Raw genomic sequence first — 14600 nt, forward strand, 5'->3', positions numbered from 1 at the left:
TGGACGAAGTGGTGATAGATAAAGAGCGTCTCATCGGAATTCCAGTTGAACTCTTGCTGAAAAAAAAACACAATTAGTAGAAAATTTATATTAAAGATTAAAAATATAAGTAAAAAATTAGAATACTTACCGCAAACTGACGAAACCACAGAACCTGCTTGTCGGTTGGGAAGTGAGTGAAAGTCGGATGTCCACTGTCGAGGGCCGAGTACATCATACGGTTGATCCATGCGCTGATCCCGTTCCCGGATCGGTTGAACCTTATTAAAAGAACAAACGGTTAATAATGAATCCAAATTTAAAGAAAAAAAAATGTTTAATTACCATGTTTGACCCCGTCCATGTGGATACGGAGTGAGATACGGAAGATGGTCACGACCGGGCTGTTGAACCAACTCCGCAACCCTCATCACTCCCGGAGGACCCGGAGGAACAGGAGCGGATGCAGCAGCGGGAGCGAGAGGAGCATGAGCGGGTGCAGCAGAGGGAGATGTATGGTTGGAGCTGTGGGGCGAAGGGGAATCCTGAAAATGGCTGGAATCCCGAGACTGGCTCCCCGTACCACCACGACCACGACGCTGTCGAGGCCGGGTCTGATCATCATGAGACCTGTAAATTAAAAAATATATATTTAATAAATACAGAAATATATAAATTAATTTTTTTTTAATAAAAAAAAATCCCAAATAATTTAATCACAGAAAAAGATTTATATATATTAAATTTTTTTAATAAATATATAAAAATAGTTCTAATAAACAAAAATAGTTTTAATAAATAAAAATTGTTTAATAATTAAAATGTTTTGTAAAATCCAAAAAATCGAATTTATATAGAAATTTTTTTTTGTAAAATCCAAAAAATCGAATTTATATAGAAAAATCGTTTTGTAAAATACAAAAATCGATTTTATATACAAAAATTGATTTTATAAATACAAAAAATAAAAAAATTATAAAAAAATTCTAAATCAATTCAACAAAACAAATTATTCAACCAAATCACAATTCTAAACCTATTATACAACCAAATCACAATCCTAACCAATCACCCTAACAAAAATCTATCAAAACTACACAAAAACCTAACAAATAGAACCTAAGAGAGTGGGATAGGGTCCTTACATGATTTGTGTAAGAGAAGAGGGAGATCGCCGGAGATATCGTCGGATTTCAGGGGGAAATCGCCGGAGAGAAAGAGAGGAGTCGCGCAGAGGAAGAAGAGAGAAATGGGGAAGAAGAAGGGGCTCGTGGTTATAAAACCTAGGGTCCGACGGACATTATCCGTCGGAATTCCGTCGGAATTCTAATTTCAATTTTCGCGAAATATTTGCCCGGTAAAATGAAAATATTCCGAGGAAATTCCGACAGATAGTAAAATATCCGTCGGAATTTCCTCGGAATATTCCGAGGAAATACCGAGGAACTAGTGTTTGGGGTTTCAAAACATCAATTTTTTTTGCCGTATTTCATTTCTTATACAATTGTAATGCATACCATTGAGGATTCTTTGTATACATGAGCATAAACCATGAAATAACAAATTTCAAAACTAATTGAAAGTATTCCCTTTACCGTTCGTTAAAAGGTATAAGTGTTTCTCTTATGTTGCGAGATTTCGTTCATACAATCGGAAAAGTGTTAATTATACGGTAAGGAACAAATTTTTGACTTCATAATGAACGTAAGACACTTAATAAGGGTTATATAGGTGTTATTCAAACGGCAAAACGTTGTTTTCGGTTTAAAAACCCTATTTCCTCGGAATTTCCTCGGATTATTCCGAGGGAACTCCGACGAAACCCTCTTCTTCCTCGAAATTTCCTCGGAATATTCCGAGGAAATTCCGACGAACTAGTGTTTGGGGTTTCAAAACGTAATTTTTTTTTAAAAAACGCATCGATCGATGCGTTTTTGAACAAAAACAAATCGATCGATTACTAAGATGGCCCGGGCCGTAAGATTGTGATCGATCGATGAGAGTATCCCATCGATCTATCGACAATCTGAATTGTTCCTCGGAATTTCCTCGGAAAATCTTGTATGTTTTTTTAAAAATGCATCGATCGATGCGTTATAGAACAAAAACGCATCGATCGATTACTAGGATGGACCGGGCCGTAAGATTGTGATCGATCGATGAGATTAACCCATCGATCTATCGACAATCTGAATTGTTCCTCGGAATTTCATCGGAAAATCTTGTATGTTTTTTTAAAAATGCATCGATCGATGCGTTATAGAACAAAAACGCATCGATCGATTACTAGGATTTACGGGGCCGTAAGATTGTGATCGATCGATGAGAGTAACCCATCGATCTATCGACAATCTGAATTGTTCCTCGGAATTTCGTCGGAAAATCTTGTATGTTTTTTTAAAAATGCATCGATCGATGCGTTATAGAACACAAACGCATCGATCGATTACTAGGATGGACCGGGCCGTAAGATTGTGATCGATCGATGAGAGTATCCCATCGATCGATCGACAATCTGAATTGTTCCTCGGAATTTCCTCGGAAAATCTTGTATGTTTTTTAAAAACGCATCGATCGATGCGTTATAGAACAAAAACGCATCGATCGATTACCAAGATGGCCCGGGCCGTAAGAATGTGATCGATCGATGCGTTATAGAAACAAAACGCATCGATCGATGCGTGTTCGGAAAACAGAATTATAAGGCAAAACCCGACCTTTTTTGGATCTAAACCTTAGAACTCTCATCCCCTCCGATTTCCCCTATAATTCGCCCCCCCTTTCTCTCTCTATAATCATCCGATTTGAACAATTTTGGGCTCTATTCCACTTGATTTTTCGAGCTCTACCTGATTCCTACACTCGTCTTCACCCTAAGACAGGTATACTCCGCGAATCTCCACATTCTGAAATCGTGTTCTTGAGCAATTTTTTGGGTTTTGTGAATTTCTTATTTCCGTGTTGATTCCTTGATCAAATATGCATGAAACAGATGTTTAAACATGGAATAGAACACAATTGTCTGTGATCAACGAGTTTGGAACATGATTTGAGATGATTTAGGGATAGAGAATTTTTTTCAATTTCGTTTTTTTTTATCACAACTCGATTTTGCTTTTCATTTTCATGTTCAGCTTTGCCTTCTTAATTGATTATAACCATGTTGAGAGCAATGATTCTATTTTGTAGAGAATGAAGCGCACGAAAACATCAGCAAAGAAAAACACACAAGAAGCGGGTTCGTCACAGCTGGAGAAGCAAAGGCCAAAGAAGTGGGATAAGTCTGATACCACCCACTACAACAACATGAAGAAGGTAGCCGTTCCGGCTACACAACTAGCATGTCCTGAGACGATGACAATATTGGGAATCAAAGCAGACATTGAAGGACTGTTCCAGAACATGGGTCTAGGCCAACTATGCAACCTCAAGGAACCCACTTATCCGGAGTTGGTACGCCAGTTCATAGCATCCGCATACGTCACCCGTCCCGATGATAGCCATCAGGAAGGTTTTCTGGCATTCGTAGTGCAGAAAGTATACTATGAGGTATCTTTCACAGACCTCTGCGGACTATTTGGATTGAGTGCGGGGGAGAGGACATATGGTCTTTATTGGACTTCAGAGCTGTTGAACTTCTGGGAAACGATTGGCACAGGGGTTTATAGATCTTCTCAGGCAAAGGAGTCACTTATCCGGAGCCCAGTACTGAGATATGCGACACGCCTCATTGGCTCATTGCTATACGGGACAACCACAGCCGCATCAGTCACGCAATGGGAGTTGTGCCTCCTGTACCAAGGTGTGAGGCATTTGCTACCGGCATTTGGAAACTCTACATTCCCACCTGCTACTGCCTTCAACATGGGAGCGGTGCTGGCCGCAAACTTAGCAGGATACAAGGGGAAAGTAACCAAATCCAAGAGCAATGCATGTGGATTTGGTGCAGTGATTACTCGGATCCTTAGACATGTGGGTGTAGACTGTGAGAACCACCAGGTAGCACTGGACAGATCGAACAACATTGCTTGGAACTACCTGGATGTCATTTCTCTAGTAAGTAAGGAGTTCATAGCTGGTCCCCACTCGAGGATCGATCGGGATGGTCCTTACGTCTACGTATTCCAGGACCGAGCGAAGAAAACACTCTACTGCCACCTGCCTCAGATCGGCCTGACTGCTCTACTTTCAGAGGCTGCAGTTGAGTTTCTACCCCCTGCTACCGCACTAGTAGACAAGCCATCCTTCTTCACGCCAAAATATCAGACCAAAGGCAAGGGCGTGGTTGATGAAGAAGGACAAGATGAGGCTGCACAAGCCATTCCAGATGATTCACAACCCCATCAGCTACTCCCATCAGACTCCAGCCAGTACAAGCTGCAAGAGCTTCCACCGAACGCCACTTCGCGCCAGCAACAACATTGGAGAGATCAGAGCATAAAGACAAACAACGACATGCTACACAAGATCTGGGCTGCCATTTCACGTATCAGGCCGTGTCGTTGCCAAAAGGATGATGTAGTTCATCGGGACAACTCTCCATCCAGCTCTGGTTCGGGTTCGAGTGGTACACACATGGTAAGAAAGAGGTCCAAGAGACCCAACGATGCAGGAACATCTGGAGCAGGAGACGAGGAGTAGGAGCTATCACCGGCTATTTTATTTTCTTTTCTATTCTAACGTTTTATGGTCTTATTTTCTGTTAATTTTGAACTGAGTTTTTTTTTAGGTTTCTTAATTATGAGTTCGTATTTCTTTTACATGGTTTCTTTGTTTTATTTGGTTGTGTTTTGTGTAGCTTTTAATTCGTATTCAGCTTTGCCTTGCTAGATAAACCAAATAACTATTATCCAAGGAAAGAGGTTATATCAAGTGTTCCTCGGAATTTCCTCGGTATTTCTTAAAAAAAAAAAAAAATAAGTTCAATGGTAGTCTGTTTCCGAGTCATCATCACCAGATGAATCTGAATCTGGATCTTGGTGAAACTCTCCAATTACTGGTTCATCCTCTACGTGAACGACGGCTTCCTCTCCAAAGTCGGTTAAATCGACTACAAGGCCAACTCCAGCTAAATCTTCTGCTGCACTACAGTTGCCGGATGTGCTTGGTTGTAGTGGGTCTTCCAGCTCAGAACTTCCCTGAACTCGGCCTCTCGGGTTGAGTCTTGTAACAGTAACCCATGGATCATCTCTGTTCCTTACCCGGGGGTACTTGATATAACAAACCTGTAACATTTAGAAAAATTATAAATTAATACACATGATGATGAATCATTCTGAATAATTAACATTTAATTACCTGATCGGCCTGGGAAGCAAGAATGAAAGGATCATAATATTGCAGCTTTCGCCTCGAATTTACTGATATAACACCAAATGCATCTGTTCTCACACCTCGATCTGGGGTGTTGTCGTGCCAATCACAATAGAAAACAGTACAGCGCAATCCAACCATGCCCAAATACTTGATTTCCAAAATCTCATGTATGTGTCCGTAGTATACATCATCTCCTGATGCAGAACAAACGCCAGCATCATAAGTCGTACTCGAACGTCTCCTCTTCTGAGTTGTGAATGCATATCCTCGAGTACAAAATCTCGGATATGACTTCACAACAAAGTTTGGTCCAACGACCATCTCACGTATCCAATCGTCAAATGTTTCACCTCTGGCCAAACCAGCAGACACCTATTAATAGCACATATATATATATATTATATCAATAAATGTGAATTAGTATAAATATGTGATAAAATATATTTTAATTTGTTTAAAGCACTCACATAAGTAAACATCCATCCAGTAAATTCTCTCTGCTTCATTTCTTCTAGTTCGTCCTCTGTGGCGTATCTATACTCGAACCGCTTTTCTGCCATGAAAATCCTGTATATGATGACAATAATGTAATTAATTAAGATTTAAATTTCAACTTGTTAAAATAAAAATTTGTAAGCTCATTTATTTACCTCTCATATTGAAGAACGTCTTCGCAGTTGGTGAGCAAATATGTTTGCAAATGACTGCGCTCCTGCTCAGTAAGTCGACGGTCCTTTGGTTTTCCGCTAAGTCGTCCAACGTCTGTGAAAATGTCTGGAACCGTAACATGATATGTTGCCCGTTCGCCTCTATCATCATGCCGAGCAGGTCTTCTGTTTTTGGTCTGAACTTCTGCTGGAAAGTAGTACTCGGCAAAGTTTGAAGTTTCTTCATTGATCATCTGTGCGACTATAGAACCTTCCACCCTACTTAAATTTTTCACCATCTTCTTCAAATGGAACATATACCGCTCATACAGATACATCCATCTATACTGCACAGGACCACCAAGTTCCAATTCTCTTGCCAGGTGAATAACAAGATGCTCCATAACATCAAAAAATGAGGGAGGAAATATCTTCTCAAGGTTGCACTGAATCACGGCTATGTTAGTCTTCAAATTTTCAATACCTTCAAGAGTCACTGATCTCGTGCATAAATCGCGGAAGAAACCACTTATCCCTGCAATTGCTTCATGAACATTTCGTGGTAATATTTCCTTGAAGGCGAACGGAAGGAGGCGCTGCATCATTACATGGCAATCGTGGCTTTTCAAGCCAGTAAACTTTCCTTCCTTTCTGTCGATACAGTTACGCAAATTTGATGCGTAACCGTCTGGAAATTCCACATCGTTTGAAATCCAATCAAAGAACGCATCTTTTCCCGCTGCATCAAGTCGGTATATGGGAAAAGGAGCCCTACCATTCTCATCAACATGAAGTTCTGAACGAGCACATATATCGACTAAATCCAGTCTTGACTTCAAATTATCCTTTGTTTTACCTTGAACATTAAGGATCGTGTTCATGAGATTGTCAAAAAAGTTCTTCTCAATATGCATGACATCTAAATTATGCCTTAGCAGATGATCCTCCCAGTATGGCAGATCCCAGAAAATACTTTTTTTGTGCCAGTTATGTAGTTCTCCAACAGCATCTACCGGAAAACGCTCATGTCCACCGACTTCTGGCGTCCTTTCTGCACCAAAATCTCTTAGTTGTATCTTCAAATCTTTCCCACAAATTTCCGGAGGTGGACTGTCAAACACCCTCTTGTTCTTCGTAAACAAATTCCTACTCCTACGATATGGATGATCAGGTGGTAGGAATCTCCTGTGACAGTCAAACCAACACGTTTTCCTTCCGTGCTTTAGTTGGAAAGCATCAGTGTTATCTTGACAATATGGACATGATAGCCTTCCATGCGTTGTCCATCCAGACAACATACCATATGCTGGAAAATCACTTATTGTCCACATTAGTACTGCCCGCATTTGAAAGTTTTCTTTACACGAAACATCGTATGTTTCAGCACCTTGAGCCCATAGTTGTTGCAACTCATATATTAGTGGCTGAAGAAACACATCAAGTGATCTCTTAGGATGCTCTGGTCCGGGAACGAGAATCGAGAGAAACAAAAACTCTCGTCGCAAGCACAAGTTTGGGGGGAGGTTGTATGGTGTAAGAATGACGGGCCATAGAGAATACTGTCTTCCACTCTTGCCAAACGGACTGAAACCATCAGTACATAATCCAAGGTAGACATTTCTTCTCTCATACGCAAAGTCGGGATACTTTGATTGGAAATGCTTCCACGCTTTTGCATCTGAAGGATGTCTGATCTCACCATCTGTTGAGTGCTCCGCATGCCATCTCATTGGTTGCGCTGTGCGTTCAGACAGATACAACCTCTGCAACCTTTCCGTCAAAGGTAAATACCACATCCTTTTATATGGCACTGGAACTCTTCCAATTGTATCTTTATAACGAGGCTTTCCACAAAATTTGCATGTAACCCGCTGTTCATCCACCCTCCAATAAATCATGCAGTTGTCGCTGCATACATCTATTACCTGATACGATAAACCAAGACCAGCTACGAGTTTCTGAACCTCGTAGTATGAACCAGGAGCTACATTATCCTCGGGTAGAATACCTTTTACAAAATCAGCAATCGCATCCACACAGTCTTCAGCCAAATTATAATCTGTTTTAATGCCCATCAATCTTGTAGCAGATGATAAAGCTGAATGACCATCTCTGCAACCTTCGTACAATGGTTGCTTTCCAGCATCCAACATATCATAAAATCTCCTAGCTTCTGCATTGGGTAAATCTTCCCCTCTAAAATGATCATTTACCATCTGCTCAGTACCTACACCATAATCTACATCCGTTCTAATTGGTTCTTCTAATCTAACCGCTGGCTGAGGTTCACTAGTACTACCATGTTCATAATCAGTTTCCCCATGATGATACCAAATTTTGTAACTTCGTGTAAACCCACTCAAATATAGATGAGTCCAAACATCCCACTCTTTAATAACCTTTCTATTTTTACAATTAGAGCAAGGACATCTTAACATACCTGTTTTTGCTTCCGGTTGTCGGTGAACTAACCCCATGAATTCAGTTATACCTCGTTGGTATTCTTCCGTAAGCAATCTCGTGTTCGGATCCAAATGAGGTCGATCGATCCAAGAACGAAAATAATTTGAAGAAGACATATTTTTTATGAATCAAATTCGTGTGTAAATAGAGTAAGAGGGAGGATGAAGATATGAAGTGAATGAAGAGGAAGAGGAGTGCTTGTATTTATAGTTTAAATCCTGCCGACATACCGAGGAAATTCTGACGGAATTCCGACGGACAAAACTAGTTCGTCGGAATTTTCTCGGAATTTTGTAAAATCCCCCAACGGCTCTCCAACGGCTATAATATTTCCTCGGAATTCATCGGTTTTTTCCGAGGAACAGAGTTTTCCTCGGAATTTCCTCGGAATATTCCGACGGACTGTAGTTTCCTCGGAATTCCGTCGGTATATTCCGAGGAAATTCCGAGGAAACCCAATTTTGTGTTTCCTCGGAATTTCCTCGGAAATTCCTCGGTATATTCCGAGGATTTCATTTTCCGTCGGAATGTCCGTCAGAATATCGCTGTTTTCTTGTAGTGACGTCCGGAACTTACGAAAACAAGGACCGCAACACGCTTGAGACGGGTTGGCAGGTAAGTTATCGAATTATACAATATCATGTTACTTAGAATATATCAGAAATTTATGTATGCCAATGTCTAACCATAAAATTGATTATGATACTTAGGTATACCGAACAAATATGGCGATCGACAACCTAGACTGTTCACATATTGGACGGAAAAAGACAGAAAAAGAGACAAAAGCAGATAGGTTATAATGAGAAACTGTAAACCATAATTGAAAAAAGTTTTTATCTTTCTCGTGACTCAAATGTCTTAAAATAATTTTAATAACATAAACCAAAATATATTTACTATACTATTTTCTAAAATAAGTTTTTATTACTAAGATGCAATATTTATTTTTGTCATAATTTATTAAATTTTAAATTTATTTACACTATTTTTTTATAAAATTACATTAAAAATATCTCTGAATTTTAACTTAATATTTTACATATATTTCCTCAATTTTTCCATTATTTTTTTAAAAAATTGCTTATATTTTTCTTTACATTCTTTCTAGATAAAAATATATAATGAAATAAATAATTATTAAAGTAAACAGTCAAAAAAAAATTTAATATTAAAAATAATTTTCCTGTTAAAATAATCTTAAATAACATAATATATATATTAAAAGTAATAGAAATATTTTCTTTATATCAAACTATTTTCTCAAATGATTTAAAATAATTTAAATAACTTAAATCAAAATATCTTCAATGAGCTAAAATATGTTAGAACTACTATTACTAAGATGTATTATTTATGTTTTGGTCCAATAGATCTAAATATCATAATCAAATTATGGTTAGAAATTTGTAAACATATATTTCTGATAAATTGTTATACTCTGAGTAAATAACATGAAATAGTATATATGTTAATGGTTGAAACTCACCATATTAATTACATGTAAAATTTTTTTAAGCTTATTATAATAATGCATTTAAGAAATATAATTTTTGAACATACTAATATAATTCAACTATATATATATCCAAATATTAACATACAAAGCAGTTAGTATTCTTAATCATCAAAAATATAAATTAATGTCTAAAATTATTTTCAGATTAAATTTGTGCTTTTAAAATGGTTAAAATTAAAATTTTATGAAGATTGAAAGGAAAAATGTATTTGTAAAATAATTTGTAGTTAAATTATTTTTATCGGTAATAAAACAGTTGGACTGCGGTAAAATAAACATGAACAGTTAAGATAAATGAATAAAAATAAATATTAGATGCTGTTTAGTTAGATAATGGACTTTGACCCAGCTAAAAACCGTATGGATTTTAAATAATCATGGGGTCAAGTAACATTTGAGAAAATACTAGAAGGGTCAGAATACAAATTTTAGAACACTTAATCTACCAGATCTTTTTTTTTTCAAAATACAAGTAAATTTATTTTCAACAAAAATATATAGGGGTCAAGTGACCCCCTCTCACACAGCTGCCTCCGCCCCTGGGCACGTTGTTCCATTGGCGTGCCACACTTGCCAACCAAAGCCTTCTTCTTCTGTTTTCATACATAGAAGGCTTTAGAAACTAAAGAAAGAACGATCAACAAGAGACTTATTCTTGGCCCAAACCAGTTTGGGGTTATTGAGATGATAGAGGTTTTAGTTTAGAGACTAAAGTTCTCTGTCTCAGAACCGTGTTTCCAACATCAAACACTCATCAAATATATTCGCAGTCACAGAGGTACTTTAGTGATAGTTGCATGGTTTTGTTTCTGGTCGTTCATGTTATGCATTGTTCAAAGATTGGGATCTGGTTAGATCACATGGATTGCAGACTATGTTTCCAAAACAATGCCCAAGGTTCAGATCTTGTATCATTTTCTCTAATGGTCAAATATGCTTGTTTGAGTTAGATGCAGTGTGGCTCTAGAATGGTTGAGAGAATGATTTTTGGTGGCTCATGTGAATCTCAGGTCTAGGGGAAGGCCGAAGGGGACGCCTTAGAAGTTTGATTGGTATGTCAGTATGTGTTTGAATATCGGTTATGGTTTCAAGGTTCATAAATCTGTTGGTAATAAGACAGGTTAAAGATATTTGGGCAGCAAGATTACTACTAAGCCTCACGCAAGAAAGAAAAATCTGAGGGAATGAACTTAGAAAATAGTGAAATTCTAAATGATTCCTTGTTCAAGGTGGAGCTACTGAGATTATATAATGAATGATGCATCCTCAGTATATGATTTAGTTCCACATGAAGGGGCTTTTTTATTTAGAAGATGCCATGATTATTTCAGTTAATTTGGTTAGCAATCTGGTCACTTAAGAGCAATAACTAAAAGGGAGTCTTATAATTCACTGTTCAGTGTGCTCAGAAAACAAAAAGACAGAACGTTTAACAGGACAAAGGTGCATCATAATGAGATTTATAAAAAGAGCCATACAGAAAGTCACTTGTGGGAAAGACAAGTGAAGAGACATATGTGTCAGCGTGTGTACTGCAGTGATGATGATACATAAGAAGTGAGTTTTTAAAATCAGAGAACAACATGATGCAAGAGCTTAACTTGGTGAAGTCATTAGTTACACTAAGCTTGAAAGTATCAAGTGGGATTATGGAGTATTGAGCTGTTGTTGAGAATCTCAACTTGATATTGAACCTTAATTAAATTATGCAAAAGAAGAAGAACAAAGAAGAAAGAAGAAAAAGAAGCTTAAAGCACAAGAAACAGAGGAAGAAGAAGAAACGTAATGCACAAGGAGAAAGGAAGTCAAAGAAGACTTGAGGTGTGTAACTAGAAGTTACAACAAGAAGAATAAGAGAATGTAGTTAGTTTTAGTTAAAAGCTACCTAAGTTAAGTTAAGAGTGGTTAAGAGTTGGTAATAGGGGTTAAGAGTGTTAGTGGTTAAAAGAAGTTGTCTATCTTTGCTTGTAAACTTAATCTAGTGCCTAGAGTAGAGGTATGGACAGGCGAGAGTTCTTTAGTCTAGAGTCCAAGTAATTGAGTTGTACTAAGTAGCTGTAAAACTACTACAAGTATGTGTGTATGGCGTTGTAAGAATGTATCCAGTTCTAATAGAAAAGAGTTGACGAAAGAGTACATCCAACGAGTTCTCTCTTCTATCTTCAAGAGTGTAATTTTATATGTCTTTGAATCACATCAAAGGAAACAGAGTAAAGAGAGAATAAACCAAAGCTTGTGTTAAGACAAACAGCACAAGTAAAGACAAAAACAGAACAAAACAGAGAAGAGCTGGCCGTGAGTGAGGCCAAGCCAAAAAGTTCAACACCTGGGAAGATGAAGATGATTGAAATGATGAAATGGAGTTTACAAAAGAAAACAAAAACTGTTAAAAGCCATTTCGAGTGTTACAGGTACTGGTTTCACAATTGTCACCTCAGCAATGTTCAAAACTTATTTTGCATTCAGCATGACAAGCAGGCTCATCTCAAGATAACGTATAGGAGCTTAAAGAAGTTCTATGAAAGTGGATAAGCAACTATATGTATCGCAAGGGGATAATGGGGAAGCACACTCAAGAAAAAAAGCAGTATAGCTAACGGAAAAGTGAGTACTCATCAATGTCAAAGACACGTTCAAAGGTTTCTGATGAGGTTTAGGGCAGAACAAGGGTTTTGTGGTTATGCAGGTTCCAGGTACGAAGGCATGTCAATACAAGGAAAGGTATTAAAAAAGTATACACCAAGGATTCTAGATAAGATATCAGAATAAGCTAGAGAAGAGGAGCCACATGCCTATCATTGGTCAATATGGTATGAAGCTAGTTTAAAGTTAACAAGCAGTGGATTTCAAATCTACTGGTGGAGTTTGTTCCTTGTAGATTGTTTTGTTACCTACTTTTCAAGTTATTCATTGGATCAGTTGGTATATGCCCCCGTTGGTTCTCTGCCACCATATGGTTCGATGTACGCACGTTCCCTTCCTTTTAATTTTAATTTTCATTAATTTAACAAATTATTGATTCCTTCTGTTCTGATATTTACTGGCTCCACTCCACATACACCTATATCTTTTTTTATCAACATACGTACTACACCTGTAGGCTGTAGACTGTGATAGGAAATTTATTGCACTATTTTCTTTCTATATCAGCTAAAAGTTGGCTCAACAACTTTTGATAGTTTTTATTTGGTTTCTCTTAATGTATGTGAGAGTATAATTAGTTTTTTATTTATTTATTTATTATTTTATTGCATTTGTGTATGGTTATATATTTTTGAATATTTTTACCACACACATATATAAATGATTATGTTTTAAAATACTAATAATTTATTTAATTATGTAGTAACAAATAAATTATTTATGGATTAAAATATGATGTATTTTATAAATATTATTTATTATAATAAATAAAATTTATAAATTTATGTAGGCCTGGGCAAAATAACCGGAACCGAAGAACCGAACCGGAACCGAACCGAAATACCCGAAACCGGAACCGGACCAATACCCTCAAATACCCGAATGGTTCCTATATTTTTATATCCGAAATAACCGAACCGAACCGGAACCGAACCGAGAACCGAACGGGTACCCGAATATATAAAAATATTAATTATATATACATATAACATCACTAAATATATATTTTTAATTTAAAATTCTATTAAAAGTATTTGAAAATAGTTGAGGATAACTAAATTATTATAAAGTATCCAAACTACCCGAAAGTATCCGAAACTATCCGGATAGTTTTATCCAAAATATCCAAAGTAATCCGAAATATCCAATTTTTTTATCTAAATCATTCTAATTATTTGACATTTTACCTTACATAACCAATATTTTATCCAAATTATCCGAACTACCCGAACTATCCGAACCCGAACCGGATCCAAATGAGAACCGAACTTTTTCCGGATATTTTCCGGTTCCTACATTTACTATCCGAACCGAACCGAACCCGGAACTATCCGAACCGAACCGAACCGAAAATAGGTCAAGTACTAAATGGATCCTCTAGCCACTATCCGAACTACCCGAAACCCGAAATACCCGAACCGAATCGAACCGATACCCGAAACGCCCAGGCCTAAATTTATGCCTCTGGTACCAAATATTTCTGGGTCCGCTAATTTACCAGCTCCACTCCACGTTCACTTAACTTACGTACACCTGTAGACTACAAGGAAAATTATCGCATTATTTTCTTTCTATATCAGCTAAAAGTCGGCTCATCAACTTTTCATAGTTTTTAATTGGTTAGTTATTTATGGGGTAATATTAGTTTTCTTATTTATTATTTCATTGCATTTGTGTCTGTTTTTGTGATTTTAACAAAATATATATATGTGGTAAAAACATTGAAAATATGTAACCATATAAATAATCGAAATGTATTTATTTAAAAAGGCTAATAATTTATTTACTTATGTAATAAAAAATAAATATAAAATATGATATGTTTTAAAAAAATATTATCTATTATAATAAATAAATTTTGTTGAATTTTAATTTTTGTCTTCGGTATCAAATATTTGAGGGAATTCTCGATCCATCACTATTTCTTTGCGTCTTCTTCGATTATACAAAACTATTTTAGTTATCTATTTCCTTGTGGCTTCTCCGATTAGGTTTTGGAATAAGAATTATTTTCTTCTCTTTTCTTTGATCGC

The sequence above is a fragment of the Brassica napus genome, chromosome C5 (assembly GCF_020379485.1).
Source record: "Brassica napus cultivar Da-Ae chromosome C5, Da-Ae, whole genome shotgun sequence".
NCBI lineage: Eukaryota > Viridiplantae > Streptophyta > Magnoliopsida > Brassicales > Brassicaceae > Brassica > Brassica napus.